At 40.5% G+C, this 13,800-nt stretch overlaps 1 protein-coding gene across 1 annotated transcript in view; it reads right to left on the bottom strand.

Moving 5' to 3' along the window:
• Positions 1 to 6,370, bottom strand: part of GRM3 (glutamate receptor, metabotropic 3) — a 225,380-nt gene extending 219,010 nt beyond the window's left edge. Inside the window, exon 1 of the mRNA XM_008589295.1 lies at positions 6,031 to 6,370. The gene's annotated coding sequence lies outside the window, so the exon portion shown is untranslated. The remainder of the gene's footprint in view (positions 1 to 6,030) is intronic.
• Positions 6,371 to 13,800: the final 7,430 nt, after the last annotated feature.

Below are 13,800 nucleotides of genomic sequence, written 5' to 3'. Positions count from 1 at the left end.
ATTGAAATCAGACTCCAGGATATATATTTCCCTCACATTTTCAGACTGGGTGTTTATTTCTTGGCTTGGTAATAAATCTGTCATCTTCATAGATTTTTCTGTTTCTCAAATTTTTTTCCTTAGTCCTCACTAATTATAAAGAATGTTTTAGTTGATTTCATTCATTTGCATTTCTATGCCTCTCAGAGGGGACTGTGTGTCTGGGGGTGGAGAGAAAACAAGGCTGTGGAGTCCCTTTCACTGGTCAATGTTCCCCTTCTTTACCAAAGTATGTCCTTCTACTTGGAGCTCAGAAAATATTTGTTGAATGAAATGAAACCCAGCAAAAAACAAAACAAAACAAAACAAGCAAATATAATTTGGGAAACAATACAGCGTAGCAGAAGACAATATAGGCCTGGGATAAGAAAGTAAGTTTTGAATTCCAGTTCTTGACTTGTTCACTACGTGAACTTGGGTGAGTTATTTTATCTTGCAGGGCCTCCATTTTCCCTTCCGTAAAATGGGAATCATAGTATCTGCCTAGAGTTTTTTGTAGTATTAAACCTGATAATCCATGTAATGTTATAGCAGAGATCTTAGTACAGGGCAGTTGGTTAATAATTGTCATCTGTTATTATGAGATATCATTAGTTTTGTCACCTCACAGCATCCAGCAGTGTCTCCACAGAGCATTAGACTAGATGAGGGTACTTCAAAAAATTCATGGAAGGATTCGTATTATTTTTCAACTCTTTTTTTCCATGAACTTTTTGAAGTCCCCCAGTATATATTTAAAATCTTAAATCTGAATAAATTTGTTAAATGAAAGAATAGGCTTTTCATCCAGTTGATGATTGTGGTAAACTTTACTCTAGAATTTCAAGTTTGATTTTTTGAGCACCCTCAACTTTACAAATGTCTGTGAAACTTTGTGTGTGTATTTTAACATTTTTTCTGCCCCTACTGTATGCCCTGAATCTCATTTTGGTCATAATAGGTACTTAATAAATATTTGTTGACTAATTGTTTCCCTATTAGCCACATTTTCTTTTTTACGATAGTGTCTTTTTTAGGGGAGTCTCCTCAAATTGTTACACTCTTCATACTCCCACACTGCAGGTACAGGTTGTATTTTTTTTCAAACTATGTATCTAGTATTGTAGTTTTGAAAATTTCTGTCTGTTTGGTGGCTATCTATACTCTTACAATTGAATTTACTCAAACATTCTGTGTGTGTGTGCATGTGTGGTATGTGTGCACAGGCAATGATAGCGAAGTAAATTCTGACAAGGAATTAAAGACTAGTGCCACCTTGGGCTAGATGACTGTGGAGACATCTTCTCTATATATGGCTTTATTTTCAGACATGGCATTTTAGACTATGCTCATATAAATGACATCTAAATATTTTCCAAGTTTATTTCCCTCCTTAAAGTACAGTGTAAAATTTCCAATTACACCATAGAAAAATGACTCCTTTGATGAGGAAATATTAGATTCTGTGTAGACATGTACTTCTTAGAATGCCTCTCTGTTTCAGGGAGGAGTCACAAGTATGTTAATAGCCTACTTTTCTTGTACCAAGAAAATTGATTTTCCCTTTGTTTCTAAGGAAAATCATTTTGAGGGTACTCACCATTATGTGATAATTGGCACTATAAAAACACTTTGGGGCTTCAGGAGGGAGAATACTAGTTTAAAAATTATTTATTCCATGTAGTCTAATCTTATTTTTCTTAAAAAATACATTAAGTTTTGGAATGGCTCTTCTCCTTACTGTTTCTTTAATTTAATCCACATGAATCTTTCTACGTAACATTTCACGTTCAACAAGCAGTAAAGAAGACAGCACTAAATCATGTTTTTAGCTGCTGATTCACCTTACTCTTAGTCCTATATTTTCTGGACTTGCCAAGTGTAACCTAGGAATTAATTTCCTGATTTATATATTTTACTACTCTACTGTCTAGCAGGACTTAGAGAAACAATTGAGTGGGATGGTGATATTTGCTTCAGAATCTTAAAGAAGCCTACACATGGATGTCTTAGAACCAGATTTTAAGTGAACAAAGTGAAAACCTGTTTTTCTCTTGTGGTTATTTCAGGCTTTTCTATTTTTAAAGTAACCTTCACATATGGTACCTCATGTAAATCTAAATATATTCCACATTGATATATGCATGATTTAAGGTTACTTTTCATGATACAGCACAGTGAAGAATTCAGCCTTAGTTCTACTAGTTTTTTTTTTTTTTCAGATTGCTTCAGTATAAGAGGGCTACTGCAAATTCTAACAGAATTACTATGTTGTGTTAATGTACACATCTAAACTATATATGCTATTATATTACTAGCACATTCTATTAATTATGGAAATCACTTTCATTTCAATAGTGGAATTTACATGACAACAGCTTCCAAGGCTCAGTGGAGCATCAGACTAGCATGTCACAGAATTCCCTTGTAGTGTGGGTGTTGGCAGGGTTCCGTTGACAACAAATTTGCAATGAAAATGTTTCATAAATTTGCATCCACATAGAACATTACTTGGAAGGGATCTTCTTGATATTCAGATAGATTATTAATGTCAGAGAAGGAAATTTCCTCACTCTTACATTAGTAAAATAGATTATTAGTAATATATTGTCATACTCATATATGTTAATGATCTCAAAGATGTGTCTTAAATATTTAGCAAAGGTGTCTGGATATGGAACTGTCGCCTTTGTGTGCCCTCCTGTAACTGTGCAAAGCTTTTGCATTTTGTAAGTCCTATAATAGTGTTGGATGAAGACTCTAAATCAGACAAGAGGATGGACTAGTCCAGAAAGGTTATAATAGCGAGTAACAAGATGAAATAGGATCAGAGGAAAATTAGGCTGAATATCACAACAAAGTTCTTAATAGGGAGAATCATTAGACTGTGAAATAGTCTTTCAAAGACTCTGGAAAAGTCATTATGTGAGCCATTTAAAATCAGACTGGACTGAGGTACTCCAAAATACAGTATGCTATGGGGACCATGCCTACAAAGTGGAAGGAGGGGGATGACCTAATAATTTCTGCCGTCTCAGTGATTGCTATGATTGTACTCATTTTATGTGTTTAGTCTTGGTAGATAGTCTTCTATCATTTTATGCTCCTTCTTGGGAGCAATTTCAACAAATTCATCTAATTCAGAATTGGATGCATTTAGTAGAGTCTCAAAAGACGTGAGAATGCACAATAAACTCAGTATAAAATATCAAAGTGAGACAACTATGAGTAAACACCTACTCCTTGCTTGGGAGTTACTCTTAGAGAAAACAAGTCTCATTCTGGAATGCTGGCGACATTCCAACGTGCATAAACGCATCCTGCGCTTCTGGTTTTTCAATAGAGATTAAGTATTAATCTTCATTTCTTTTGTTTAATGGTATTTTGGGATGATGTAGAGTGCAAGAAAACAAATTGAAACATTTTATCCCCAAGCCAAAGGGATACATTTTGGCAGGAGGCAGCTAGAACCCTGGAAAAAGATCACGCTTTGTTGTGTGACTGATCACGATTAGAAGAACGGATAGAAAGAGAAGATGGTTTAATTTGAAATAAATAAATAAAGAGTCCAACATGAAATAATAAAGAGGTAAATGTACCCAGGGAAATTGTAAAATGTTATTGCTGGGAATCTTCCAAAATAAGACCGTCCTCAATTTTGTTTGGCTTTAGCTGATCACCTATTATGAAGCTGAGAAGTGAGACAAGGTGACCTTTTCACAATTATCCCAGTTCGTTCATTCAATACAAATATAAATTTCAATTTAAATAAAAATAAAGAGCACTCAATTTTATGCTACCTTTGCATTTTTTCAACTTACCAATTTTAATTGCAGTGCCATCAAATCAGAGATTGGCTCATCATTTTGATATTTGGTAATTGTGGGGTAAATCATCTGATTTACAATCACTTCTTTTCATATATACACTGCAACTTTTGAAAATGTCTATCATACACAAATGAGTGGATCACAGAGTATATTTTTATTATTTATAATATTATCTATTCACATAACTTTCCACACATTTTTCTCTACTTTCTGATCACATATTCCTAAAATGTGAAAAATGCCATTTAATGGAAATAAATAGAGAGCTGTCCCTTTCCTCCAAGATCCAAAGTTTAGCTGTTCTTTGTGCTGGCATAATTTTCTGTGATTTAGGTTTCACATTTCAAGGGTAAGGGTCTAGCTCACTGAACTAGATGTTTTGTACCTAGATTTTTTGGGGGTGGAGGGGGCTTATGGATACTAAAAGGTATTCTCATCATATCTTCTTTAGTCCAGAAAATGTAGATATTCTGAAATTTTCATTGTTTTATTTGTAAAAGTATAGGTTTCAAGACTTCCACTCCTTATTTCCCATCCTGAGCACCTATGTTACTCTGAACGCAAATCAAGACAGCTTTAGGGCATATCTATTCAAAATAACTGTGTACTACTACTGGGAGATCAGAACCCCCGAAGGATGGACAGCTGAAGCCTACAGGTGTGAGAAATCTTTGTAAATATAAGACATTGCCATTATGAAAGGGAAAATACTGCTTTATTAAAACCTGGTGTACAATAGCTTCCAAATCTATTCCAATTCAATTACCTTTAGAAAAAAAGGCGTATAACAATATAGAGTTATAATTAATAAGTAGAGTGTCCTAAACATCTTTGGTAGGGAGTGTTATCCACAGGAGTTTGGTGTAATGGCAATATAGTTGTTTTTAGTAATGCCTATATTAAGTATATTTATGCGAACAATTAGAGTTCAGGTTAGGTAGCAGCCTTAAAATGTATGATCAAATAAATCAAAGCAGACTTAGGTAAATAAATAATGCTTCCCTCCAAATGGATGCTTGTGTTTTTTCTCAAAGAAACGTAATATACTCTACCGAACAGTTCTACGAGCTGGTAACACAAAGAAATTCAAGTAAAGAAACTCAGAACGAATGAACTATTGCTGAGGTCCTTAACTCACACTAACCTCAACTCACATTAACCTCAACTTTGAATGTACCAATATTTAACTATCTCTCTATATACTCCAAACATACCTATTACTATTCAAATAACAGAGGAAATATTTTATAAGCTAATTAGTTGAGTACTTGACCACAAGTCTTTAGAAGTGTACAGTTTTGATTTCAAAATTTACAATGCTCTAAAATACTTAAAAAGCAGGAACATACCCCTCAATATATCTATCTGAAAGTGCTACACCCTAAAGAATCTTCCACATTTGCTAACCCAGGGAAGAACTGGAAGGAAATCTAAATAAAATTCTTAAGAAACAAGGTTATTGGATATATCACCTGGTCTATTTTTGGATCGCGAATCTCCCGCCCTCTCTGAGTTATCTCACTGTCAGATAAGAAAATGGAACAGGATCGATGAAGAGATATACTCCTAGTCTGGCTTTTCGATTTTTTCGCTCAAGCCAAAAGGAGCAAAGGGCAGCGAATTAGGGCTCCTTTTCAAGCGAGCTTGCAGGAGGGCGAACCTCTGGCCGCCTCTGGCTGCAGAGCTCATCCCGGCTGCACCACCGACCAGGTCCCGCTGAGCGCTGCCCACCTCGCCTGGCAACCTCCACACCCACATGCCACCGCCAGCGTGTCAACCAGTCCTCGCAGGGTTTCCTGTGCACAAAGCCTTACGAGCCCCCAAATGGAAACGAATCCTGAGCCCAGAGCAGAGCTGGCGGTGGTTGGCTGATGAGACTGGTCTCTCTGGGGGGTCTGCGAGCGCTGGTTAGACCCTTCACCTCCCGCACCCTGGCCGCAGATCTGTGCCCTGAAATCTGCCTTCTCCCGGAGACACAGACGTGCGCGCACACACACCCACTCCCACTCACGCACACCCACATCGCCTCTGCCCCCACCCTGCCCACCCCCGGCGGAACTGAAGGGGCTGGTCCGTGCTCTGCCTCAACTTTCCCGCCTGCGCCTGCCCCACGCGGCACCCGAGCGTCCGCGCCCTCGCTGGGCGCCCTCCAGAGGGACACGTCCCCCTCTGGGCCCCTTACCTCGCACCGCCAACTCCCGGCAGGAACTGGAGCTGACCGCGGTGGCAGCGGCGTCGGCGAGCCTGCACCCGGGCTCTGGCTCATGGTTGGTCCTCCTCATCCGACACAAAAGAGGTAGCTTGCTGGCTTTGTCCTTTCCCAATCCAAGGGAGAACTTATTTTGCCCCCGAAATGGCCAACTTGTGCGCGCAGCTTCCTGTCACAGTGCCCTCTGCCCCCGCCCGCTCCCGGCTGCGCGCTGGACCACTGCCCGGTGGCAGAGCATCCGTCCAGGCCTCCGAGTCAGGGGCGAGAGGGAAAAGGGAGGGGTGGGAGAGACAAGATGAGGAGGTGGGGAAAAGGGGGGACCTAGGGGTCTTCCGCCGAGGGGAGGCGAGCACGTCTTAGCCGAGCCCCCCTCCTCTTCTCTTTACAGGCAAACCCACTTCCTAGGCGTGGAGGCAACTTTCCTTCACCTTGGCCAGGCTGAAGCCGCCGCATCTCATTGGGACTCTCGGCAGAGGCACGGACCTCCTGGCATCCTCTCCTCCTCCTTCTCTCTCTCCTTTCCTCCCTCTCTCGCTCTCCTTTTCCCTCTCCCCCTCCCCCTTCCTCCTTCCTTTTATAGGGGTGTATCTGCAGAGTCTTCAGTGAGCCAGGGTACCTAGACAAGGGGATTGGTACACGGAAAGCCAGGGCGTTTTTGCTGGCTGCTTTGCCTCGCTCTGTTTGAAATCCTTAGGCAGGGCGTGCAAAGGTCGCTGAATTTCGGAGGTGTGGGGTGAAGGGGCGTGGGGCGGTAGGAAGGGCGTCGGCTCCAACTTTGAAGCTCTGCGAGAGCTCTCGGCCTGAGGGTGAGCAGGGACTAACAGTCAGTCCTTGGAGGAACTCTCCTGTGGTCCCCGAGCAACGGGCTGACCGCATGCTAGAGGAGACAGGCAGAGCGGGAGCAGAAAGGGAGCGAGCGAGCCAGGCAGGCCGGTGCGCAGCGCTGCCCCACACGCGGTGCAACTGCACACTGCGAGCCCCCGGAGAGGGCTTGTGCAGAACAATCTCTGGGTCAGGCGGGAGGGAGACGCTCCTGTTTCCTAGCAACCCTCATCAATCTTCTCCGGATAGCTCCCTCTGAAGGAATTCGATTGGACAGCCCCTGGAGAGAAGCCACACCCCTTCAGGAAAGCTGGCTGCTGCTTTTTCGCATTCTCCCAAATTTCTTGGGTGGAATAAGATTAGAGATGAGTGCTGAATTGTCTCCTTTCTTATTTTTCTGTGCTACCACACCGCCCCCTTATAGCTACCCCCCAACCCCCACATTAGTCCTTCTCTAGTCCTACTTTTGGTTAGCAGACACAGTCATGTTCTCTACAGAACCTCTTTTTTCTTCTTAAAATTAATTAAATAAATAAAAATCTTGAATCGATGACGTAGGCACAAAAAAGAAAAAGGCACACGGAAATAGCTTTAATAGGCTGCAAACTACAGATAAAATCCAAAAGGTAAAATTCCAGGCATCTTTCTATGTTTAGAAACACACTGAGTTTGATTTCAAAATTGAAATTCATTCATTTTTCCACCCTGATATACTAACTTTGTATTAACCAAAGACAGAGTTATATGAAGCCAGACACGATTAAACAATGTTTTAAATATTACATTTATTCCTTAATATTTAATGTTAAGTTGTTTAACAACTGCTGTCTTCTGTAACCTAGCCAGAACATTTAAACTACAGAAACAAATTTACCACTGACTCTTTAGGAGGCCTAACAATATTTAAAAGACATATGTACTTATATATTTCATTGTGAACACCCCTAAACCCGGAAATTTGAATATATTAAAAATGAAAATGTTATTAAATAGTGAAATGCTAAAACTGCTAGAAGTGCCCCTTTTAACACCATTATTTCTGGAATGCAATAGCATTGCTGAAATAGAAGCAAAATTACTCTTTCTTTATATTTCATTACTATTATCTAACGTGTACAGTTCAAAGCAAACACATTAGCCCTTCACAAGAGAGAACTTTTAACAATGTCTGTCCAATAGACAACTGTACATCACGGAGCAATGACATGAATGATTGGGAAGATAAAGATTTATACATTGCAAGGGCTTCATGTACTGATGAAGCCATGTTGGCAGATTTTGGTCTCCTTCAGAATGTTCCAGAAGATATCATTATTCACTTCCAGGATCTTAACAGAATCAGTTGGGATTGAGAGAAGTAGAAGAGATCTGATGTTTTCATCTCATTAAAAAAGAAAAGTAGCTGTGTTTGCACAAAAGAAAGTGCTGATGTGTAGGCTGAACTGCATCTGTATAGCCTATATCTAGGCTGCTTAACACACTAATGCTTATGATGAGTAGAGGCTGAAATTCCAAAGCAAATTATCAATCTATTATCACATCTGGCCTCATAGGACACTTCTTCCCCTCCCCTCCTCCACCATACACACAAAGAAATGATGAACGAAAAAGCTGCTCAGCCTGGTGGGAGCAGATTACCTGAATTTAAATCCTGAATTTGCATCACCTCCTAGATATATAGCCTTGGACAAGTTTCTTAACCTCACTGTATCTCATTTTCATCACCTGTAAAATGGTAATAATAATTATTCATATCTCAGAGTTGTTTCATAGATTAGTAAATCCATAGAAGCTGCACATGAGTATTAGTTACCATTATTAGTCTCTGGTTTATAGTTAACTGATGGTATTTTAATTGTCAAGCATATAAGCTATTTAATTGAAAGCAATTAATTAGTCTTGAACTTTAAATTCATCATTGACTAGGAATACAGCTCAGCGTTTAATGTTTATTTGTGTGTGTGTGTGTCTCTGTGTTTTCAAGTTGCTCTTAAAAGCCTCAAGAGATAGGGCTAAGTAATGACACATCAATTAAGAAGCTACATTCTCCCTCTCCCCTCACCCTCCGTAAGTATTCTAGCTTCACTTCTAAACAATTCTAGTTCTCTTTTTAAAGTAACTATGATGTAGTATGTTTAGCCTTATCAGTCTTCTGTGACTCAAACACGTGTGTTTGGGCTTCTAGACTACTATTTCTAGTTCATATTTTTTAATTAGTTTGCTTAAACTTTACTAATTCATCTATATTTGTTTGAATAACTAATTATTAGAACCCTTACATTTAACATCCAACTTCTGGTATAATAACTTTTTAAATATGGTCCATAAGGCATCCCATCCATCATTCAGAAATATCATTGAGAGCTGATGTACTGTTTTCATTAATTACATATAAAGTGCTTTCCATGTCCCCATTCTGATCCACAGTTCACTCTCAGTAGCATTTCCTTTGGAGCAAATCTCCATTGGTTCAATCCAGAAATCAATTTCATTGCTGGTTTCTAATACTAGTCAGAGACATACAACCATTTTAATCATATAGGATGGTCAGGCATCCAGTTTTTACAGAATAGTCCTGGTTTATGTCTATTGTCTGTGTGTATTCATAGTCCACACTTTATTTCTCAAAAGTGTCAGGTTTGGGTATTAAAATATATGGCTACCTGAACCCTTTAATCATCTGGCCATATCTCTTGCTTCAGCCTTCACTTGCTTCATCTGCCCTGTGACTGCTCAATTCCTCTGTGTAACTCTTTTTTCCCCAGAATATTACTGATCAGTTCTGGAGGCTTAATTCTTATATCTTTGTAAATATGTTATATATATATATGTACATACATACAATATTAAAACTTCTCTTTAATTTGCTAATAAGCATGTCTCATTTATTTTTCAACCTCTTTTGAAATATGTTTCCTCTTGGAGCATCTGTAAATTCTAATTTTAATTGCTGTTACACAATATAAAAATAAATGTATTCTGGTCTTGGTTTTGATAGAAGCTCCAAGGCAAAGAGGTGCCAACTACTCTATATTTCCAAAGTGAAAGTTGTCAGACCCCACTGGGCTGGATTTGAGTGGGGTATTCATAAACCATGTGGAATATAAAAGAGTTAAAGTCTAAGAAGCTGGGTGAGGGAGGAAGTTGGAGTGTAGAAAGTTTTTAGTGTGCTCTAAATATGCAGGTTCAGGGTGAGGTGTGTGTATACTTTACTCTAATGAAAGGTGCTGCTGCTATAGGGGAACCATTGCTACGTTCCCCTGGAGTTAGGGTGATATAGTGGACTACTTTTAAATTCACAGCAGAGAAATAGAAAATGTTGTGCTACATCTGCCTCTCAGAGGGCTGAAAGAAAAGAGGACGAGTAACTACACTACCATCTACGACAGGTAAAAGGGATGGGTTTCCTATGCGTTGTATGTGGGGAGACTAAGCACAGGGCAGGAGATGTGTTTTCTTAGCTCCCACCCGGAAGGGCTTGGTGGAGAATCTGTGGATCCCAGTCAACAGTCTGTGGAGGGCACAGGGCTGCAGTAATGTAACCTTGCATGTTGTGCTCTGCACAGAGGCACCAGGCTGAGGGGTGAGAAGGTGCTGCTCTCCTAGGCTCTCGTGCAGGGCTGCATCAGCCTGATAGGAGGGCATCTGTTTGAACTTCATCATTCTGAAGGGGCCACCTTTCCTAATTCATATAAAGGGTGGCAGGAGAAGCCTGAAGGTGAAGTGCAGGCAACCAGGGGCTTTGGGTAGAGCAGTAAGTGGCCACTCATGAATGGCTCACCAGAATCAGGTCAGATTCTTCAGTGAGAGATCCCCAGAGCCTGAGGGAACTGACTAAATCAGATAAGGAAAGTCAGCTTTGAAGACCTGCTAAATCCAGGAAAAAGCAATGCTAGATCAGTACTGAACAAATAGGACGTTTTTTGGTCCCCTTGTACCTTCTATCTCTGACCTCTTTTTTTTTGTCTTTTGTCTTTTTCTGTGTCCGGCAACGGATCGCAACCCTCAGTGTTGCCCCCGCACCGGACCGGGGACCGGCAACGGGATCGCAACCCTCGGTGCTGCCCCCGCGCCTCGCTCAGGCGGTGAGCGGGAACCGGTCTGTATGTGGGATCCGAACCCTCGGGCAGGAGCGCCGCCGCGCTTCCCAAGCGGCGCACTTATCCAGTGCGCCACCGGGCCGGCCCTATCTCTGACCTCTTTAACTCAGGGGGATCAAAAGCTCCAGCTGCTGATGGAGGTGGAGAGAGGATGAGGATGAGGAGGCTGGCTGAGCAGAGAGAAGGACCTGGAAGGTCCTACTGCAGGCTTGCTTCTTGCTGCCTCCCTAGGCAGGGTGAGGGGAGAAGCATCAACTCAGATGGATGTTGGGGTTTTGGTTATTACTCTGTCTGAGACCTATGACACCTGAGTTTGTGGGCTTTTTTGTTTTTGGTACTAAAGTGAGAGGAGGGATTTTTATATGAAACAGTCTGAAAGTCAAGACACTAGCCTTGAATTACATCCAAGGGGCTAGAAAAGAACAAGCCCCATAAGCAAGATATGCAGGAGCAATGGTGAGAAAGACTGAAATTGTTTTTGTGGTGCCTTATGAGCCTCACTTGTTAGATATATGAGGTCCGATCAATATTTTAGATTCTTTTGCATTTTTTCCCTGTTTTTCATGGGAGGTGGGAGATGGGAGAATAAATAGCCCTGGGCTATTTACTATGTGTTTTGCTTTGTTGTTGTCCTCCATGTTGTATAGTTAACACCTGAATTAAGGTCAGTTGTAAACTGAATGTTCGGATATTAAAATACCTATTGGCCATCAATTATTGCTTTGGAATACTTAAAATTTCAATCGTTAAGTAAATACTAATAAAAATAAATGAATAAAAACAAATCACTATTAATAAAATTAGTGGGTTCTTTGGTAATACTAATCATAAGTAATGGAAGTGCTTATTTATCTTCCACAAATAAATCGGGTGTTTCAAGAGGGCAGGCACTATGGCTGTTATATTTTCTTTTGTATTCTGGGTGCTTATGGAAATGTGTGTGTGTGGGGGGGCAGGAAGAGGTGGGGAGAGAAGGGCTTGCTCAGTAGACATTTGTTGAGTGAGTGAGTCAACCTTTAAAGATCACCTTGACTTATATTTCATAGATGAGTAAACTGAGTTCTGAACATAGCTTGGGTTCCTGAATTTCTATATAGGAGGAATTTGGAAGTGTTAATCTGGTTCACCAGACTGTAAACTTCACCAGGAGAGGAGGTGTTAGTGCTATTCACATTTCTATCCTGACTGCCTAAAATTGCGTGACATGTTATAGAGCTCAAAAGGCATCTGATGAATGAAAGATGAAATGGTTCAAAGACCTTCCTAGGGATTTTGTCTCAATTGTGTATTTTCATAATATGCAAACTGTTTTTAGTTTTAGGTTCTTTAAAAATAATTTTTTTAGGGCTGGCCCGGTGGCACACTGCTACAGTGCACTGCTTGGGAGTGTGGCGGTGCTCCCGCTGAGGGTTCGGATCCCACATACAGTCCGGTTCCCGTTCACTGGCTGAGCGAGGTGCGGGCGCAACACCGAGGGTTGCGATCCCGTTGCCGGTCCCGGTCCGGTACGGGCGCGACACTGAGGGTTGCGATCTGTTGCCGGACATGAAAAAAGACAAAAAAGGAAAAAAAAAATTTTTTTTAGGGGTAGGGGTGGGATAATAGGATTTTAGGAAGATTATAAGCATTGTAGGAAAGTTAAAACCTCTAGCACAGCCATTGCTTGGAGGAGTTAACTCACACAGACAATGTGTGGTGGAATCACTGCTATTACTCTGGGCTTGTGACTGCAGTCTAAATAAACGGTGCAGAGCACAAATACCAAAGGAGTTCAGAAGCATGTCAGCTAGGTTTGCTTTTCCATCTATAAATGTATTCTTAAAGATTTTGGCATAGGTTTTTATTGTATATTTTAGATATAACTTATGTTGACACCATTTATTTTGGTCTTATGTTGATTATTTCCTTCCTGACAATTCAAATTTATTTTTCATACCTGAAAGTGATGGCATGCTGACTATGTCATCCCTAAATCAGCTATTCATTTCAAAGCAAGGTCTGATTAGTTATGTATGTAGGTATGTATGTACGTATTCACATAATATTAATTGAAAACTATCATGGGCCAAACACTATGCCAAGTACTTGAGATACCAAGGGGATAAGATAAGAGCCCTACTCTTGAAGACTTCTCTTCTGATAATCATAAGCAGAAATGTCAACAATTTGTTAAAAATAGGACATGATGGAATATGTAAAAGAGGTCTTTTAGGAAGAAGAGTGACCTAGCAGAAGTGGCCATGATATATTACTCAAGATAAAAATTCTCTCTCAAGTGGCCTTTGATTTTGATGACCCAAGGCAAGAGTCTGCTGTTTTGTGAGTGCGCCACTTCAAGACTAAACTTTGAAATACACATGTTACATGTGAATGGGGACTATATCAATTAGAAATACTTTCTGAATGCAAGTAACAACACAAGAAGCAATGGCTTAAACAAATAGCAGTTTTCTAGCCTGCTTATTTTCATATATCAAGACTATGAAAGTAGGCAGATTTTGGGGTTGCTTCAGTGGCTCAGTGTTGTCAGGGCCAGCATCTCTGTCTTTTCCTTTATGTCACAATATTGCTGCTCCAGCTCCAGCTATCACATCATCAACTAAGGAGGCAGGAATAAACAAGACCAGCAGTGTAAGCTATATTTGTCCTGTGTATAATCTCTCAAAACTACACAGCATAGTACTGTATATGTCTCACTGGCCAGATCTGTTCATATGACTGCCCTTAGATGCAAATTAAGTTGGAAAAGTGTGTAATTAGCTTTCCAGCCTCTTTAGTGTAAGACATCAAGGAAGAGGGTGAATGAGATTGGATGTTGGGC

This window comes from Galeopterus variegatus, unplaced genomic scaffold, assembly GCF_000696425.1.
Source record: "Galeopterus variegatus unplaced genomic scaffold, G_variegatus-3.0.2 Scaffold136, whole genome shotgun sequence".
Lineage (NCBI taxonomy): Eukaryota > Metazoa > Chordata > Mammalia > Dermoptera > Cynocephalidae > Galeopterus > Galeopterus variegatus.
The sequence above is the reverse complement of the archived record's forward strand: the minus strand, read 5'-3'. Positions and strand labels throughout refer to the sequence as shown.